Raw genomic sequence first — 21,769 nt, 5'->3', positions numbered from 1 at the left:
GTGTTAGCACTTAATCTAGAAATCAAAAGGCCTTATTGTTCAAATAATAGAAATAAATAATAAATTAAAGGCTTTGGTTTGACATGAAACGGATATATCTCTATATCTCTGACTTAGCTTAGATTTATGAGATGATATAATTATGGTAAAAGTTATACCAAGAAGTGATTCACGTAAGAATAGACATACGGGTTCACGTAAAAATACGCGTAGAATACCAAAGGGAGTTATTCATGTTCAAGCAAGTTTCAACGATCTGGCTCTACCCAATTCTTTTGGTTCACCCCAACATTCCCCACTTGTCTAACTGATGCTGAGCAGTTTTTGGGTATCAAACGGACCTCCCCAAAAGGTAATTTTAATGTGGTCGATTTCCCCTCTTTTGCAATCTTGCTCTAGGTTTACATACAACTACATTGATATTAGTAAAAGGGGCTTTAGATGCTGTTGCGATATTTTGCACACGCAAGTGTACGTATCGTTTCAGGTAGTAAACTCACCAGGAGTACAGTCGATCCCACAGGGAGTATAGTTAAATACGTTAAAATTAAACTTTTAATTCTATTTGGCTAAATAAAAATTAAGAAAAAAATTAAAAATAAGAAAACTAATAAGAAGCAATTATTCAAGAAAATTGATAGTTAATAAAAACTAGAGCTTTGATTTCAATTGTTTCTATTGATCATGGCATAATATGATTATTTTCCTAATATTAATTTCTATGCAATAGCAGGTTTACTAAGGTAATTTATAGTCTTCTCAGATATATAAATCTCAATTACATGCAAACTTTCTACTCTCGTGATAGATTTAACATGCAACAGGCATTAAACACAGAAACCCTATAAGCTATCTAAACCATATAGTTACTCTCGTCCTATATCGAAATTCAGTTCTATTTCACTATAGCATAATTGACACTCCTCAGATCTCGCATCAAAATCATAGACAGTTAATTGGTGATCAGGAAATTAAAAGTAATTAAGCACAAATAAAACAGATGTTCCCATTGAAGGCCTAAAAAGATGGAAAAAAAAACGCACATGTTTAAATTCCCATTCGGATTTAAATTTTTGAGAAACCTCAGACGAGATATTTTTTCTACTGCATTGACTGATAGTACTTTGGTCATAACTCTCTCGATATTGCTTGGAATTGGACGATTCAAGATGTTCAGGAAAGATAAAAGAGAGATCTAGAACTTTTATATTTTTACTTTTTCTAAAATCTAATCAGAAGATAGTCGAATTCAGGCTTGAAGTTGCAGCTTTATTTCTTACACAGTTTTCTCTATTTTAAATATCATCTTTTTGTGAGATATTTTTATCTTTTTTCCATCTTTTTCTCTGATATTTTTCTAATCTTCTTCTATTTTAAATCTGCATAAATAAAAGATAACAAGCGTAAAAATGCTCCAAACACGATTAAAACTCAATTAAAAATATACTAAAATTAATCTAAAATTAATACTAAAAATAATCTAACAGATGCACGTGGTTCCAAGTTAATGTCAAATAAAAAGGATTTTGGTTACAGTTTTTCTTGTGATGGCCCGAGACGAGGTTGTACTTGTGATATTTCAGCTTGGGATGCTTTTTATTTGGCAGTTTTCTGGATGTTAAATACCATTGGATGAGAGAACAAACTAATGCTTCGTTCCAGTATTTCAATTGAAATACCGATAAATGGTGGTTTTTGGAAAAATAATATTCTTGCTTATTTTGATGATCCTCAATACAGAAGAAAGAGTTTCAGAATTACTAAATATGTGGCTATATATTTGCACTCAATCTTCAAAAAATAGGGTGTAATTGAGTATGTAGGATGGAAGCAGATCTGTTTCGAGTGAATGGATAATCTGAGATAGAACAAGAAAAATTGAATTTTATTAATTCAACTTCTAAGACTTTGGAACAATTAAAAAATTACAAAAATGAAATCATTCGTTTTGAACAACAAAGAGCAATTAACCAAGTTAACAATAGGTTTTCCAACAAGCCTTATAAAGAGCTCTAGGGAATCTATTGATTCTCTCCCAGTTGGTTGGACCGTAGGTGCGATGATTTACTTCGCGGGCGAGGTCTCTGATCCAGGATGGGCCAGTTGCGCCAAGGAAAAGAATAAAAGAAGCATGTGAGTCCTTCATGCATGATCCACTTGACTCGGGGGATATAGCTCAGTTGGTAGAGCTCTGCTCTTGCAATTGGGTCGTTGAGATTACAAGTTAGGTGTAGCTAAGCGGTCTTGCATAACATAATTAGAATACACATAGGACTTTAGTATAAAGAGACCTTAAAGAAAATGGGGTTAGATGGAATAACTCTAAAAACATGCATGGTTAATCTATGTGGGTTCACAGGTGATAGCGTCACAAGTTTGGGTACAGTCGAGCTCCCCCTCACAAAGGGAGACTCACATTTATTAGTAACTTTAATGCAAGAATTCTTAGTGGTTGACCTTCCCTCAGTCTATAACTGTTGAAATTTATTTTACCAGGATCTTAGATCTACTCACAAGTATGTTGTTTAACATCCTAAATATGAACTTTCTAAAATGATAATAAAAACATATAAAGTTAAGGAAACCTTACATTGGTTGCAGCAGAATAATATGTCTCCTTCCACTCAGATCTCTAACCCTTGTATTCTTTCTGTCGCAGAGTATTATCAAGATCTGAGTCCGAATGTCCTTCTCTTTGAATTGGATTCTTCACGATCTTCCAGACTATGATTGAGGTACCACTTGCTGTGTGTGGGCACTACTCTATCACTAGAGTATTTCGAAATTGTGAAGAGGAAAAGAGAGAGAGAGAGAGAGGGGGTCAGCTATAGAGAGAAAGTGAGTGGCTCAGTTTTTCTGAAAGGCAATCTCTTGAATTACTGAATAACTCTTATTTTAGTGTGAGAGTCATCACTTTCTATTTATAGAAAACTACTAGGTTTAGGTTAGTAATTATTTGGCATTAAAATAATGAAAATAATAATTGGAAAAAGCTTATTCAAGTGGCCGGCCATGGTGTTAATGGGCCCCACTTGGAATTTTGCAGTTTTCACAATTTTCATTTCCATTTTCTCAAAAACGCCAATTTTCCAATTCTAACCATTTAAATGCCAAAACTAATTATTTAATAACTAAAATAGATTATTAAATAATATTGTCATTTAACATAATTATTAATTAGATATATAGAGTCTATTAATTAATAAACAAACCTAGAATCTCTTTTCTTTACAATTTCGCCCTTGCTTAGTGAAAATTCACAAATTAGACATAGTCTAACTTTAGAATTATAATTGATTAATCATAAATCAATTATTGAGTCTTACAAGCAGTATGGTCTCAACTAGAATGGGGACCATGGACCTATATTACTGAGCTTCCAATAAGTCGAACCGAATTTACCAAGTAAATTCCCTAACTTATTAATTCCTTGTTGAATCCACTCTTAGAACTTGGAATTGCACTCTCAGACTAATATAGAGCGCTCTATATGTTCCACGATATAAATACGGTATCTCATTTAACCATCGTTATAATCTTAATTTGATCAAAGATCCTCTATATAGATGTTTTACATCGAGAAGGGATAAATTTTACCGTTTCACCCCTCAATGTATTTGGCCCCTTAAAACACTTAGCTACCTGTAAATGATGTTTTAGTGAACTAAGATATAGTCACCGAAACAAGAGCTCATCAATTTACTTCTATTTAGCTAAGCTCGAAGGGAATCATCACTTGACTTCTATATACCAGTAGAAGCTATAGATTCCATATTTATGTTCAGCGCTCCCGCTCAGTCATACTATCATGTTCCCAAAATATACGTATCACCCTGACCGAAAAGTAGGCTTAACTAATAAATCAAAGAACATGAATAACACTCTTGAGATTGAGCCTAAGCATATCAGGATTTAGATTCTTTTGATCTAAGATCAACTATTGATATTGACTTGGAAAGATACAACGGTAAGTTTATAATATCTTGACTAAGTTTAATATCGGTCCAGTCCAATGTATACTCCATACATTCGAAACTAGTATACTTTACCAATGTCCTGGAAAGAACATAACACTTACTCCAAGTGTAAGTATACTTCATCGTTGATTATCACATCAGTGTAAATCCAAAATACTGATGAAACATGGACTTAGTCTTTTGAATCATATAATCACAATCACATTCCACTGTGTTGACAATACTGTAATTGTGAATAAATATATGTTCTGGACTTGACTGATTTTGTGCATATATTAAATATATATATATATATTAAACCATAAGCATGAAAAGTACATGCAAACATAAATCACTTCAAATTTCTTAAATTGATAACTAATCAGATTGTAATGGGTTTTATTTAGGGCACAAAACCCAACAATAACTTGATTATGGGTCACCTAAAATTGACTGAATTGGGGGCAATTAGTTCAATAAAACGTTTGTCATGAAAATTCCCAACTCAGAATTGGGTACGAATTGTAAAGACGACAAGCTGTTAGCACGAGAGTGCTACAACATTAAGTTGAGGGATAGAGCCAAGTCTCGTCAAATGATGGTTGTCATAACTGAAGAAATTGAGAAAGGATAGGAGGATCTATACCCTAGAATGGGTGAAGAGCAATCTTAGCTCGAGTCGATAGAGGAGTTGGAAGAAGTATTACTCGATCCTAAATGACCCTACCAAAATTGTAAAAAATGATAAAGGTTTAGGGGAAGAGTTGAAGTAGCAATTAATACACTTCCTAATGGAAAATCATGATTAATTGGCCTGGAGCCATTCAAACATGGTCGGGATTGAATCGAATGTCATAAGCCATCACCTTAATATTGACCCTCACCATCCTCTAAAGCAACAGAAAAGATGGCTTCTCGATTCAAACAGGTAGAATGCATTGAAAGAAGAGGTTGACAAGTCGTTAACTTCATACAAGAAGCATTTTATCCACAGTGGGTTTCAAACCCAATGTTAGTGCCAAAGCCAAATGGGACTTGGAGAACTTGCATTGATTTCTTTGACCTAAACAAAGCATGTCCAAAAGATTGCTTTCCATTACCAAGAATTGATCAACTCATTGATGCCACTACAAGGCATGAGTTCATGTCCTTTATGGATGCTTATTATGGATATAACCAGATAAAGATGAATGTCGCTGATCAGGAGCATACAAGCTTCATTACAAACATGGGATTATATTGTTATTAGGTTATGCCCTTTGGTTTAAAGAATGCAGGAGCCACGTATCAATGCCTCGTAAACGACATGTTTGAGAATCAAATAAGTTGGAACATAGAGGTATACATGGACAATATGCTCATGAATTTAATTAAGAGCGGTGATCATGTGATTGACCTCGCAAAATGTTTCTCAATCTTAAGGAGGTACAACATGAAGTTAAACCCAAAGAAATTCTCTTTTGGAATTTCTTTTAGAAAGTTTCTTGGTTTCATATAAACGCGAGAGGAATCGAAGCCAATCCAAAAAAATAAAGACTTTGCTTAATATGCCCTCCCCTAAGAAACCAAAAGAAGTTCAATCCTTAACTAGGAAAATGGCAGTATTGAATTGATTGATCTCGAAGTCAGCAGATAAAGGTTTGCCATTCTTCAATATATTATGAGGCAATGAACGATTTAAATGGACAAAAGAATGCGAGAAAGCATTCCGGGGGATAAAAGAACATTTTTCCCCTCCACCAGTGCTCTCAAAACCAATAACTGGTGAAGTTTTATATCTGTATTTATCAATCTTAAAGAATGCGATAAGTGCAACACTAGTGCGAGAAGAGAAAAAATCCCTGATAACCAGAAACTTTCCCTGGTGATGTGAACATAAATATTTGATATGTGGCATGAAGGATGATGTCATGGAGTTTAGTAGACTTGAGTCATAGCAGTCGACTTGGGAGGGGACCCTAGCCCTGCGCTCAAGATGACTTCGGGATCTCTAGGATAAAAGTTCAAACTTTAATAACTTGAATCAAATTCAATATATTTCAATATTCTGTACCATGAAGACATGGAGCAACCTAATACAAGCCCTTAGATTTGAAATTACACGAATCTATGACCCGGAAGCCAACCTAGGCACCTAGGGTTTCACCCGGCGCTCAAGTTGACATACCCAACTAGGGTTTCAGTTTCCAGGACCGTCTTAGTGCAAAAGGGTCAAAACTTGCATTGGTACATCAAATAGACATACCACAAACATATTTGAGGCATCAGAATCAGAATTGGATCAAGTTCATATATGAGCATCTGGGGTTTCGAGCACCCAACACCCAAGTTGACAATCTGTCAATCTAGGTGCCTTCCAAGTATCAGATCAGAGATGCAACCTTTGCATCTTCTTCATCTTCATAAAAAATGGGGAAGTAACTCCTTTTGAAGAAGAAACAACACTTCATAGGTGCAAAAAATAGGGCCCAACGCCCAGGTTGACACTTGGGACTGACCCTACGCACAAGTTGACATTTTGTCAACCTGGGCCATTTTCAATGGAGTTTTTCAAGAATACTTCCAAGCATCTTCTTTGTTTTTAAAAAATATTGAGATTCAACTATTTTTGGGGACCAAACAAAATTTCTAGAGGGCCAGAACTAGGATTTAGTGCCTAGGTTGACATATTGTCAATCTGGGCTATTTTTGATCAAGTTTATTAAAAAGTGTTATGGGAATTTTCCCCGTCGTCAGAAATAATGAAGATTCAAGAAAACTTAGGGAGAAAACTACAAACCCGAGCCCCTAGAAATGGGGCCCAGTGCTCAGGTTGACTTGGTGTTGGGCTTAGCACCTAGGTTGACAATCAACTTAGGATGCTGCCTTCTATTGCTCAAATACCAAAATTGATGCAACCATTGAATCCAGAATGGTCAAAAATAGGGTAGGAGACCTCATCCTCAAGTTCAAAATCCTTGGAAGTATTAAAAACAAGATCCTGGGAGCTTGGGAGTAAGTACGCAGCACCCAAGTTGCAAATGGCCTGGTGTGCTGGGTTCTGCTTATCTGATTCTGATGTCTTTTCGACTGTCCATCTAGTTTTTTATAATAACAAAGATCCATGAAGTTAGAGAAGTAAAATTCACAAATTTGAATTTCTCATTTCCAACTCACTCGGAAATGAAGAGTTTTGAGTCTCTCATTTCCGCAAAATAGCAATATCTCTAAGAATTGGTGACCAGCTTTGCCAAAACACAGAAACAGGCCAAGTGATGTCAAAATATCACTTATGCATCTTAAAGTACATCCATTGGATGTTTTTTTTTTTACTTATCCAGCATCCAAGTTGACGTCATATATCAACATGGGCATTGGGAAGTCAACCTGGGCGCTGAATGTTAACCTGGGCGCTGGGTCATGAACTGTTTTCAATAAAACAACCACAACTCACTCAATTTTGATCCGATTGATGCGATTCAACTTGCGTTTTGAAGCTAATTCAGTGATCTATGAAGCCATATCTCACACTCCAATCATAATTTTGAATCTATTATCGTTAAAATTCACCTCAAGGGAATTATAGAATAAGTTTTGGGCTACCGTAGCGGGACCCGTCGGGCTCCAAAAAATGACCATCACCACCAAGAGCTAATTTTCACAGTTAGATCATCATCAACGGTCACAAACATCTTATTTGTATTTTCTCCCTATTTTTGTGGGCCTTCTCAACTATAAAAGGAAAGCTCCATAAGCTCATTTTTCACATTCAAAAAACTACCCACAAGGTCAGAGCTTCTGACACTTAGTCTTTTTCTGTAATTACCACCTCGTGAGAAATAAAAACCCAAAGTAGACGTAGCTCTATTACTATCATGATACAGGAAGTGAATTACTATAAATTTGTTGTGTCTTCATTATAATTACTTAACTACTTATTCATTCTCAGCAATCTAGTGAGCGAGTGTAGCTTAGAAGTCTAGTCCAAATTTCTGAGTCAATATCTTGGTGCTTTCATTGAGAACCACAACTCAAGAAAGTTGATAACACGATGGTTGCAACATGTTATACAAGTGTTGATAGATAAACTTTAACAACTGGCCAAGCAACTGGGGGCACACCAGTTGCTAAGATGAGAACTGAGACTACTTTTGTGTCCCAGGTGTTGGAATTATTTTACCAGGATCTTAGATCTACTCACAAGTATGTTTATTAACATCATAAATAAGAACTTTCTAAAACGATAAATTAAACACATATAAAGTTTAAGAAACCTTACATTGGGTGCAGCGGAATTAAATGACTCCTTCCGTTCAGATCTCTAACCCTTGTATCCTTTCTGTAGCAGAGTATTATCAAGATCTGAACCTGGATCTCTTTCTCTGAATCCTTGATGCTGAATCTCCTTTGCTGACGATCTTTCTTCACGATCTTCCTCACTATGATTGAGGTATTGCTTGTTGTGCGTGGGCACTACTCTAATCACTATGGTAGGTTCGAAATATGAAGGAAGAAGAGAGAGAGATAGTGGCGGCTAGAGAGAGAGAGAGAGAGGAGGCTCAGGTTTTTCTGATTCAGAAAGTGTGAAGTGTTATTTTCCTGAAGCCTTCACTATCTATTTATAGCATTCCACTAGGGTTAGGTTTGAATTATTTGGCATTAAAATAATGAAAATATTAACTTAAAAAGCCTACAAAGGTGGCCGGCCATGGCTTAGTGGATTGGGCCTTGCTTTTTGTAATTTTGCAATTTTAACACCTTTTGTATCTGATTTTCTCAAAAATGTCAATTTCCTAATTCAACCATTTAAATGCCAATTCTAACTATTTAATAATTATAAATAATTATTAAATAATATTGTCATTTATCATATTTATTAATTGAACCATACAAAGTATCATAATTAACAAATATGCCCCTATTAACTCTTTCTTTACAATTTCGCCCTTACTTAGTGAAAATTCCACAAATAGACATAGTCTAATTTGTGAATTATAATTGATTAATCAAAACCAATTACACGAGTCTTACAAGCAATATTATCTGAACTAGTGGGGGGACCATAGGTCTATATAACCGAGCTTCCAATAAGTAGATCAAGAATTTAGCACTAAAATTCACTAACTTATTAATTCTTCGTTGAATCCACGCATAGAACTTAGAATTGCACTCTCAGTTATATAGAATGCTCTATATGTTCCACCATATAGACACATCATTAGTTATCCATTGTTATAATCCTAATTTGATCAATGATCCTCTATATGAATGATCCACACAGTAAAGGGATTAGATTACCGTAACACCCTACAATGTATTTTATCCTTAAAACACTTGACCCTGTATAAATGATATTTCAGCTTATGTGAAATGAGATCTCCACCATTTATTTTCGTTTGGTCAAGCTCGAAGGAGATCATCCTTTGCTTACTATTTGCCAGATAGAAGCTATAGATTCCATGTTTATGCTAGCGCTCCCACTCAATTGCACTACCGTGTTCCCAAAATGTACGTATCACCCTGACCTAAAAGTAGGCTTAACTAACAAATCAAAGAACACAAATAGCCTTTCAAGATTGAGCCTAATCATAACAGGATTAAGATCATTTGATCTAGGATCAACTTGGCGATATTGACTTGAATAGATTCTACAGTAAGTGTAATTAAATCTAAGTCAAAGTTCAATATCGGTCTCTTCCGATGCATACTCCATGCATCCAACCTGAGCTTTACTTTAACCAATGTTCTGGAAAGAACATAGTATTTCTCCAAATACAAGTAAACTCTTGTAGTAGATTATCATATCAGTAAAACCTTGTGTCTGATAAATCTAGGAAACTTTATTCACATAGTCATGTTTACTTTCCAATGTGATGACGGCACAATAAACATGATCAAGTATGTGAAAAGGGTTTAAGATGAATTTATAAATCAAATAGACAAGAAATTGATAAAGTGAACCAAAACATACACAAATGAATGAAAAATACTTCTGTTTCTTTATTGATGTTGAATAAAATAGATTACATTGAAAAGGAGTTTTATTTAGGGCATAAAACCTAACAAACTCCCACTTGCACTAATATAAAACTAATTAGTACATATCAATTAATCCTAAATTCTGACGGTGCTTTTCAAAGGCTGTCACGGCCAGGACTTTGGTAAATGGATCAGCTAGGTTGTCCTCTGTGTCAACTTTCTCAACTAGTACATCCCCTCTTGCCACGTATTCTTTGATAATGTGATACTTCCTTTCAATGTGTTTGCTTCTCTTGTGGCTTCGAGGTTCTTTACTGTTTGCTATTGCTCCATTGTTATCACAGAGTAATACCAGAGGCTTTTCCATTCCAGGAACAACACCTATGCTGGTGAAGAACTTTCTTAGCCAGACAAGTTCTTTAGCAGCTTCGGTTGCTGCTATGTATTCAGCTTCCATAGTTGAGTCCGATATCGCGGTTTGTTTAGCACTTCTCCAAACCACTGCTCCACCCCCAAGAGTAAACATCATCCCAGATGTAGATTTCGTGTCTTCAAGACTTGCCTGGAAATCTGAATCAGTGTAGCCTATGGGATTTAAAGCACCACCCTTGTAGACTAACACTAGATTCCTTGTACTCTTTAAGTATTTCAGAATATACTTAACTGCATTCCAATGTTCTTGTCCTGGATTAGACTGATACCTGCTCACGATTCCAACAGCATAACAAATGTCAGGTCTAGTGCATAACATTGCATACATTAGACTTCCAACTGCAGAGGCATAAGGAATTTTCGCCATGTCCTCTATCTCTTGAGGATCAGTCGGTGACTGTTCCTTAGATAGATGAATACCATATCTAGAAGGCATGTTTGCCCCATTGGTGTTGTTCATGGAGAATCTCTCTAAGACTTTGTCTATGTAGGTTGTTTGAGAGAGAGCAAGAGATCTGTTCTTCCGGTTTCTGATAATCTGAATACCAAGAACATAGGCTGCTTCACCCAAATCTTTCATATCGAATTGAGTGTTGAGCCATTCCTTGATGTGAGTCATTTTCTTGACATTGTTTCCAATAATCAAAATGTCATCAACATAAAGGACCATGAATACTACTATTTGGTCTTCCTTGAGTTGGTAAACACAAGGTTCATCTTCATTCTGAAGAAAGCCGTAGGTCTTGATGATTTCATCAAACCTTTTGTTCCATAAGCGAGAAGCTTGCTTAAGTCCATAGATAGACCTGTTTAACTTGCAAACTTTCTTTTTCTGCCCAGGAAGAACATAACCTTCTGGTTGCTCCATATAGATGGTTTCTTCAAGTACCCCATTAAGGAAGGCAGTCTTGACATCCATTTGCCAGATTTCATAATCGAAAGCAGCAGCTATGGAGAGAAGAATTCGGATGGATTTGAGCATGGCAACAGGACTAAAAGTTTCCTCATAGTCCACGCCTTCTCTTTGGGTATAACCCTTGGCTACAAGTCTAGCTTTAAAAGTTTCGACTTCGCCTCCAGCTCCTCTTTTCTTCTTGTAAACCCACTTGCATCCTATCGGATGATAGTCATCAGGTGCGTCTACATATTCCCAGACTTTGTTCTTTTTCATGGAATCCATTTCTGAATCCATGCCGGCTGACCATCGTTTCCGTTGCGCATTAGCCATTGCCTGATTATAGGTTAATGGATCGTCATCAATACCGTCACCTACGACCATATTGATTTCACCATCCAAGCCATAACGAGCAGGTTTTGTTGAAACCCTCCCACTACAACGAGGTACGGTTGTCTTCTGAACAGAAACTTTAGTAGTAGATTTCTCAGTTTGTTCAACTGAGGGAGTGGGATTGTCTTCTTCACGAGTGGAAGAAGACGTAACATTGGAAGGACTTATATCTGATAGCAATTCCTCTAGAACAACTTTACTTTTCGGTTTGTAGTCTTTAATATAGTTCTCTTCCAGGAAAGTAGCATTTGTAGAAACAAACACTTTGTTATCCTTGTGACTATAAAATAGTCCACCCCTAGTCTCTTTAGAATTTCCGGCAAACATGCATACTTCGGTACGTGATTCAAGTTTGCCTTCTTTCTTTCTTAAGACATGAGCAGGGCACCCCCAAATTCTGTAATGGCGTAAACTAGGTGTTCGACCATTCCAAAGTTCGACGGGTGTCTTAGGGACTGCTTTAGATGGAACAACATTTAGAATGTCGTTTGCCATACCGTATAGCATATCCCCAGAAGGACGTAGACAGAGTTGAATAACTCAGCATAGACATAACCATTTCCAAAAGAGTGCGATTTCTTCTTTCTGCAACTCCATTTTGTTGTGGAGTGGCTGGGGCAGTGTATTGGGATTCAATTCCAAGTTCAATTAAATGATCTTTGAACTGCATATCCATATATTCTCCACTCCTATCAGTTCGCAAGATCTTTAATGATTTACCTAATTGGTTTTGGGCCAAAGCATGAAACTCCTGAAACTTTTCAAACGTTTCAGATTTCTTTTGCATTAGGTAAAGAAAACTATATCTAGAGAAATCGTCAATGAAAGTGACAAAATACTCATAACCACCTCGGGCTTTGACATTCAAAGGTCCGCAGACATCGGAATGCACTAACCCTAGAGGGATTTTGGCACGCTCTCCCTTTGCAGAGAAAGAACGTTTAGTCATTTTTCCTTCTAGGCAGGACTCGCATACTGGCAGTTCACCTAAGGCGACATTTTTCAATGGACCGTCTTTGGTGAGCCTATTGAGTCTATCAAAGCCTATATGACCTAAACGTAAATGCCATAGATAAGTTTGATCATCATTATCAATCTCTTTTCTTTTTAGGTTTCTAGGTCTAACTACACTGAAAAGTTCACTATTTAGTGAGATTTGAGTACTCGGTCTTAAAACATAAAGCCCTTGTTCCATTATAGCAACACATATTTGAAATCCATTACGAGAAATTGAACAATTTGTACTCGAAAAATTCAATATATAAGATTGTGTATGCAAACATGAGACACTAATCAAGTTTCTACGAAAGTTTGGAATAAATAAAACATTTTCTAAAATTAAAAATCTTTGTTGAAACTTGATGCAGGCTTTTCCTCTAGCTTTTACCGATACTAATTCGCCATTGCCAACTTTAAGCTTTAACTCTCCTGGAAGCAGATTTTCCCAAGTTTCAAGCAACTGCAGTGAAGAACATACATGGTTAGTAGACCCAGAATCAACAATCCAGATGGATTTGTCGTTCTCTAAAACACATGATTCAAAGACAAAAGCATTACCTTCGTTTGAATTGTTTAGAAGCCTGAGACATCGTTCTTCATGATGTTCCTTTTCATTACAATTCGAACATAGAAGATTATGTCTGATAATTGTACTTGAAGAAGCAGTTTTGCTAGATCCTTCATACCTAGTCCTTTTCCTTCGATTATTGATTGCAAACCCAGGGGGACCCATTGCAATCAAGTTCCGTTCATGTGCTCGTAATTCTGCTTCGAGCTTATCCATGTCGGAAGAGTTAGAATTGTTGATCATGTAAGAGATAACAAATTCATTATACTCCGGAGGAAGACTATTAAGGATAAGTTGGACCCATTGTTCTCTTGATAAATCAATTCCTAGTAGATTTGCCTTTTGGAACTTCAGATTCATCATCAACAGGTGCGAGTTAATGCAACTACCAGGATGCATTTTCACACTATAGAGTTCTTTTGCTAAGATAGTAACTAGGAGAGGATCGGGGTGAGGGTTATTCATAATGACACTACAACACATCAATAAAACAGAAGTAAGGTTTCGGCTCATAAATTCATACACAATTTAGAAAATAACAAGTAATGAAATACTAAATCTAACATAGTTTATTTTCCAAGGTATTTCAACAAACTGATACAGTGTCTCGTTTAGGCGAGAGTCAAAGCATCATCCATTAAATAGAGTTGTCAGCTCATCTAAAATGATAACCATTCTAGCAACCTTTTATTCAATCAAGATTGGAATTCAGCGTTGTCCCGTTTAGGCGAGAGTCAAGGCAATTCTATCTTATGAGCTTCCACCATTGTTTCATAACTTGCAAGTCAAGTATGGTCGCCACCATTAGGGTGATCCATACCATACATGTGACAGTCAGTAGTCCCGTGATCCGTAAGGGGAAATACCGGGTAAGCTGTACAATCTCACACCGCCTGGGGAAGGTCAAGTGGGATGATTCTAAGACTGTGTAGGTATAGGACTATACAGTTGAATAAAGCTTAAATGGATTGATTGGTACTACCTATATCAACAAGGTGCATCTTGTTTTTCGGTAGCCCATCACGAAAGAACTCCACAGTTAAGCGTGCTTGGCTTGGAGCAATTTTAGGATGGGTGACCTCCTGGGAAGTTTTCCCAGGAAGCGTGCGAGTGAGGACAAAGCACGCTGGAAACACTCGTGTTGGTCTGTAGGGTCAGTCATCAGTCTATGAAGCAGCCAAAGTGACGTACTCGTGTATAAGAGCCATTATTCTGTGGGTGTAAGGACCCAATGGAGGCTTGAAGCGGGGACGTTACAAATGGTATCAGAGCCTTGACCCAGCCGGAAGTGTGGTCGACGAGGACGTCGAACCCCGTAAGGGGGGGTGATTGTGACAGTCAGTAGTCCCGTGATCCGTAAGGGGAAATACCGGGTAAGCTGTACAATCTCACACCGCCTGGGGAAGGTCAAGTGGGATGATTCTAAGACTGTGTAGGTATAGGACTACACAGTTGAATAGAGCTTAAATGGATTGATTGGTACTACCTATATCAACAAGGTGCATCTTGTTTTTCGGTAGCCCATCACGAAAGAACTCCACAGTTAAGCGTGCTTGGCTTGGAGCAATTTTAGGATGAGTGACCTCCTGGGAAGTTTTCCCAGGAAGCGTGCGAGTGAGGACAAAGCACGCTGGAAACACTCGTGTTGGTCTGTAGGGTCAGTCATCAGTCTATGAAGCAGCCAAAGTGACGTACTCGTGTATAAGAGCCATTATTCTGTGGGTGTAAGGACCCAATGGAGGCTTGAAGCGGGGACGTTACAATACAAAACACTTACAAACTACTTATCATGCGAGGTTAAACGGTGCGAAATTGTTAATGAACGTTCCTCCATTAAGGAGGATTACTCACTAAAACAAACGCGGTGTAAAACCCACAATGGAGATCGAATGTCTCTTGATTAAAAGCTCATTATTTAAAATATTATATGTATTTTGTATAATCATTTCAATTCGATATTATAATAATGAAAAATTACAAACTAAAGTTGGTTTAAAAAAAATCATCTTTAATTAATTTTCAATTATTATTAAATTTGAAAAATAAATTCAAATAAATATCGAACAAGTTCCATATTATAATAATGAAAAATTACAAATCAAAATTGATTTAAATAAAAAATCAACTTTAATTAATTTTCAATTATTAATTAAATTCAAAAAATAAATTTGAATATTAAATGGAACAAATTTGAAAATATCTTGTTTCAGTTGTTTTAGAAGAATCTAAAAAATCAACTTAAATATCTTCCAAATCAGATTTAATTAAATTAAAATTAAGTTGTAACCACTTAATTTGAAGATATTCCATTTTAAGTTAATATTCGAAAAGATATTAACCTAAAAAATATCTAAAAATATTCCATTTTAAGTTAATATTCGAAAAGATATTAACTTAAAAAATATCTAAAGAATCTTAATAACCAATGCCTAAAATTCCTCAACTTAATTTTGAAATTTTAAATCCAAAAGATATTCAGATTTAAGTTGGTTAGTTGTAAATAACTAAGTATCAACTTAAATAGGAATATTTAATGAAAAATTTAAATTAAGCTTCAGAAAGAATCTAGATGGTTATAATTCTATATTTAATTAAATACAAGAAAATACATATAGTTTAGCTTAGAATATAAAATTCTTTAAACTATGATTTTCTAAATTAATTTCAAAATAAATGAAATTAATTATGTAGCTAATCAATTTTAATTAGGTTAAACTAGTGTAATTAACCTAGTACAGTCATTCAAATCAGGCAAATGGGCCTTCACAATTGGGGTGGTTCATGTGAGGGGGTGCTGGGTTCAGTATGTCGTACCCACTTTTATGGCTCCCAACTCTCACACAAGGCCCAAAAGAGAGGAATTTAACCTTAATAAGAAAAACTGTTATTAATTGAATAGGCCCAAAAACTAAATGGGCCTAAATAAATTCTACCAAGAACTATGATAATTTATTTTAGCAACAACAACCTATATGCATCTATAATAAAATTAAACACATAGGCTCACACAGGCACACTTTGGATGGGTCCTATCATGTTGCTAGGTCATACACAGATGAAAGAAGATTGTAAATATACCTGTTACAAATTATTATCTTGACCAAGGGAGCCATCAGATCATTAGATCTGGCAAAAAGTAACCATGGCTATTTGCAATCAAGTAATAATAGGTTTTGAAAAACTTACACATAAGCTAAAACACATATTCCTGCAACAAGGTTAGTTGGATAGTTGGATGTAGGATTTATTTAATTTTAAATTAAATAATTAATTAAAAATAAATAAATTTTCGAAAATTAAAAAAAATTTGAAAAATTAAAAAAGATTTCGAAATTTAATTAAATATTTAAATTTAAAATTAAACCTACAATTTTTGAAAAATTAGGTTTCAACCAACCTAAATATCATTTCAAAAATTTTGCTAACTACTTTTAAATTTTAAATGTTATTTTATAAATAAAAATTAAATAAAAAATTAGAAAAGATAAATGAATATCTTTTTCAAATTTTAAATGTAATTTAAATAAATAAAATATCAAAATTTAAAAAATTAGCAAAATATCTTATATCATTTAAAAATTACATGATTATAGTTATCTTATTTTAAATTTAAAATAAGATAAGATATAATCAAATTTTAAAATAAGATAGATTTTTTAAGCAAATAGATAGATACTAAGTATATTCAAATTCAAATTACACTAATATCTTGAATTAAATTTAAAAAATATTAAATTAATTCAAAATGATAATTAGAATCGAATTAGGAATAGTAATAGTATAAATATAGAACTACACAAAAAATCGGAAGTTAATTCCATGAAAAAGCATGAAATTGAGTTCGAATCTTCAAAAAATCATAACTAATTCAAATTAAATCGAAATTGAGTTCTGTAAAAAAGTAACTTGCTTAATTTTTTCCATACTATCCAATAAAAATAATTCCAGAAACAGAATCGCAATTATTTTTCACGAAAATTCACAAACATCAATCAATCATCAAATAACACTCAATACAACATGATACCATCCAAAAACAAACAAACAATCGTTTTAAAGTCCAAATTTCTTGCAAGTAAATCAATTACCATGGCTCTGAGGCCAGTTGTTGGAATTATTTTACCAGGATCTTAGATCTACTCACAAGTATGTTTAATAACATCCTAAATAAGAACTTTCTAAAACGATAAATTAAACACATATAAAGTTTAAGAAACCTTACATTGGGTGCAGCAGAATTAAATGACTCCTTCCGTTCAGATCTCTAACCCTTGTATCCTTTCTGTAGCAGAGTATTATCAAGATCTGAACCTGGATCTCTTTCTCTGAATCCTTGATGCTGAATCTCCTTTGCTGACGATCTTTCTTCACGATCTTCCTCACTATGATTGAGGTATTGCTTGCTGTGTGTGGGCACTACTCTAATCACTAAGGTAGGTTCGAAATATGAAGGAAGAAGAGAGAGAGATAGTGGCGGCTAGAGAGAGAGAGGAGGCTCGAGGTTTTTCGATTCGTAAAGTGTGAAGTGTTATTTTCCTGAAGCCTTCACTATCTATTTATAGCATTCCACTAGGGTTAGGTTTGAATTATTTGGCATTAAAATAATGAAAATATCAACTTAAAAAGCCTACAAAGGTGGCCGGCCATGGCTTAGTGGATTGGCCTTGCTTTTTGCAATTTTGTAATTTTAACACCTTTTGTATCTGATTTTCTCAAAAATGCCAATTTCCTAATTCAACCATTTAAATGTTGATTCTAACTATTTAATAATTATAAATAATTATTAAATAATATTGTCATTTATCATATTTATTAATTGAACCATACAAAGTATCATAATTAACAAATATGCCCCTATTAACTCTTTCTTTACAATTTCGCCCTTACTTAGTGAAAATTCCACAAATAGACATAGTCTAATTTGTGAATTATAATTGATTAATCAAAACCAATTACACGAGTCTTACAAACAATATTATCTCAACTAGTGGGGGGACCATGGGTCTATATAACCGAGCTTCCAATAAGTAGATCAAGAATTTAGCACTAAAATTCACTAACTTATTAATTCTTCGTTGAATCCACGCATAGAACTTAGAATTGCACTCTCAGTATATAGAATGCTCTATATGTTCCACCATATAGACACATCATTAGTTATCCATTGTTATAATCCTAATTTGATCAATGATCCTCTATATGAATGATCTACACAGTAAAAGGATTAGATTACCGTAACACCCTACAATGTATTTTATCCTTAAAACACTTGACCCCGTATAAATGATATTTCAGCTTATGTGAAATGAGATCTCCACCATTTATTTTCGTTTGGTCAAGCTCGAAGGAGATCATCCTTTGCTTACTACTCGCCAGATAGAAGCTATAGATTCCATGTTTATGCTAGCGCTCCCACTCAATTGCACTACCGTGTTCCCAAAATGTACGTATCACCCTGACCTAAAAGTAGGCTTAACTAACAAATCAAAGAACACGAATAGCCTTTCAAGATTGAGCCTAATCATAACAGGATTAAGATCATTTGATCTAGGATCAACTTGGCGATATTGACTTGAATAGATTCTACGGTAAGTTTAATTAAATCTAAGTCAAAGTTCAATATCGGTCCCTTCCGATGCATACTCCATGCATCCAACCTGAGCTTTACTTTAACTAATGTTCTGGAAAGAACATAGTATTTCTCCAAATACAAGTAAACTCTTGTTGTAGATTATCATATCAGTAAAACCCTGTGTCTGATAAATCTAGGAAACTTTATTCACATAGTCATGTTTACTTTCCAATGTGATGACGACACAATAAACATGATCAAGTATGTGAAAAGGGTTTAAGATGAATTTATAAATCAAATAGACAAGCAGTTGATAAAGTGAACCAAAACATACACAAATGAATGAAAAATACTTCTGTTTCTTTATTGATGTTGAATAAAATAGATTACATTGAAATGGAGTTTTATTTAGGGCATAAAACCTAGCTAGAAGCAAGCTTCAGAGCCAACTCAACAACTTATCCTCCAAAGCCACAAAACCTCTCAAGACTAGCACCAACGACTAGATCCCACCTGGGGAGTCTCATGTGGATATTGATGACCCTAAGGAGGCTAATCCTCGGGTCACCCAACTCAGTCAAACTTGTTGGGTTTTATGCCCTAAATAAAACTCTATTTCAATGTAATCCAGATTATTCAATATCAATAAAGTAACATAAGTATTTTTCATTCATTTGTGTATGTTTTGGTTCACTTAATCAATTGTTTGTCTATTTTATTTATAAATTCATCCAAACCCCTTTCACATATGTAATATCCAGATTAAAATAGTATTTAATTTTTTTTTTCTCTCCTTGGGATATTAATTGTGTGAGGATAATTATCTTATATATTTGTGTTGTTAGTGAGTTGAGATTGTTGCTTAGATTATTGTACCAATTTTCTAGAGAGAGTTAAAGTTATATTAACTACGAAAGTAAAATATTATGGTATTTTTACAAGGTAGGTAATCATTTAATTAAAGCCCAATATGAAAGTTTATTAGGGTTTTATAAATTATTTAGTGGATTTTAATTAATGGTATAAGTGATATTACATAACATTATTATAGAATTAATGTTAAAAATTCGTAGGTTTGGATAAATTCGCAAGATTAAAAACTGTTTTACTAAAACGATCATATCTGGAGTTCTAGAACTCGGATTGAGGTGATTTCAGTGGCGTTGGAAAGATAATTCAAAGATATATCAATTATGTAGAAATAGATTTATCGTAATTTTAACTTTATTGGGGTCAAAATTAAGATACAAAGTGACGACCTGTTAAGTTTAGTATAGATACCCTAAGTTTTAAAATTCAAATTTAAAACTTATATCTAACAAATAAGATTTTTATTTAATTATTCTATTTAGAGTTAAATTAGTATCAAATTACAGGGGTTATTTTATTATTTTCTTTTATGGGTTTAATTAGATTATAAAACCTAAATCTATCACATTCTTGATACGTAATATGCAGAGCCTCTAACCCTGAGAAAAATAAAACTCAATCTCAATCTCTTTCTTTCAGCCTGAATACAATTCTTAGAGAAGACACTCATAAAATCCTATACCCTACAAGTTATCCATCTCGCTATCTATCAAAGATTTATAATTTTCCTTCTTGTTTCATTCTCTTCGCCAAACAACACTCATGATTTTCATCAACATAACATTGAGATCATCATCACCATTCTAATAATTTGAGATTTCAAGATCTAGCACTGATTAAGAAGAGTCATCAAGAGGTAAGAGAGTTCTTCCACTTATTGTTGTGAACTTTTAGGTTAAACTATGAAATCTCGTTTTTTTTATTTTTTTTTCTGAAAATTATTGTCTTAGTAAAATAGTCATATCTCTCTCAATATTGATCCGTTTCCAGCGATTTTTGTATTGTTAGAAAGCTTATTCGATGATCTAAAATTTTTATGAAGAAACTATTCACCATTTCGGTGATATTCTATGTCGAAAATTATCATCTTTCTGATATTGTTGTAAATCGTTTTTTTCATATTCTCAGAAAAAGTATTTTCACTTAAAATACCATAACTCTCTCAATTCTTGTCCATTTTTAATGATCTATATATGGTTTCAAAGCTTATTCAATTTTCCATAAGTTTCATCAAGAAACATTTCGTGAATTCGGAGTTATACTATGTCGAAAAGTTAGTTTCCTTCTGTATCATGTAATTCGTTTCTTGAATCTTGTTCTTCCAAAACTGTTTTGGTAAAATTGTAATATCTCTTTGAATATAATTCCAATTTCAGAGATTTTGATATCATTGGAAAGGGAATTTAATAACCTAAAACTTTCATGAAGATGTTATCTTCTAGTTCTGAACCTTTCAATGCAAAAAGTTTGTATTTTTGCTAAGTTGTATAATTCGTTACTCTATATTCCTTCTCAGAAATAGTTTCAGTAAAACAATCATAACTCTCTCAGTTTTAATCAATTTTTAATGATTTTTATATCATTGGAAAGATAATGGAATTTTCTATAATTTTTATGAAGACAAATTTTACTGAATTAGTGTAGTTGTTGGTCAAAAATAGTAATCTTTCTGCTGTACTGTAAGAGTACGAATTTTAATATTAGGGCCTTGACCCATGTCTTATTATAGGTAGTAGTGACGAGATAACAACTCTTAAGCTGCGGGATTTGAGGTAAGGAAATTAGATAGTGTTATATGTGTTTATCTGCATAAATTTGGATTCTTTGTGTACTGAAATATGAGTTATGATTTGTTATTATAAGTCTGTATATGGTACTGAGAATGTGTGGTATGGACACGTAAATTGATATATAAATTATGGTTGTTATGACTTGTATGTGTGTATATTGTATGTTGTGTATTGTATGTTGTATGGTGTATGGTGTATTGTTGTATGTTATATGTTGTATGCTAACGTCTCAGGTAAAGTGAGGGACCATGGTGGGGTATGATACGGGATAAGGTCGTTGAATGTAGATATACCCTACCCTACATTTTACTGAGTCGTGTATGAGATTGTTATGGT

This window comes from Cannabis sativa, unplaced genomic scaffold (assembly GCF_029168945.1).
Source record: "Cannabis sativa cultivar Pink pepper isolate KNU-18-1 unplaced genomic scaffold, ASM2916894v1 Contig1, whole genome shotgun sequence".
NCBI classification, from domain to species: Eukaryota; Viridiplantae; Streptophyta; class Magnoliopsida; order Rosales; family Cannabaceae; genus Cannabis; species Cannabis sativa.
Note: the sequence above shows the minus strand (reverse complement) of the source record.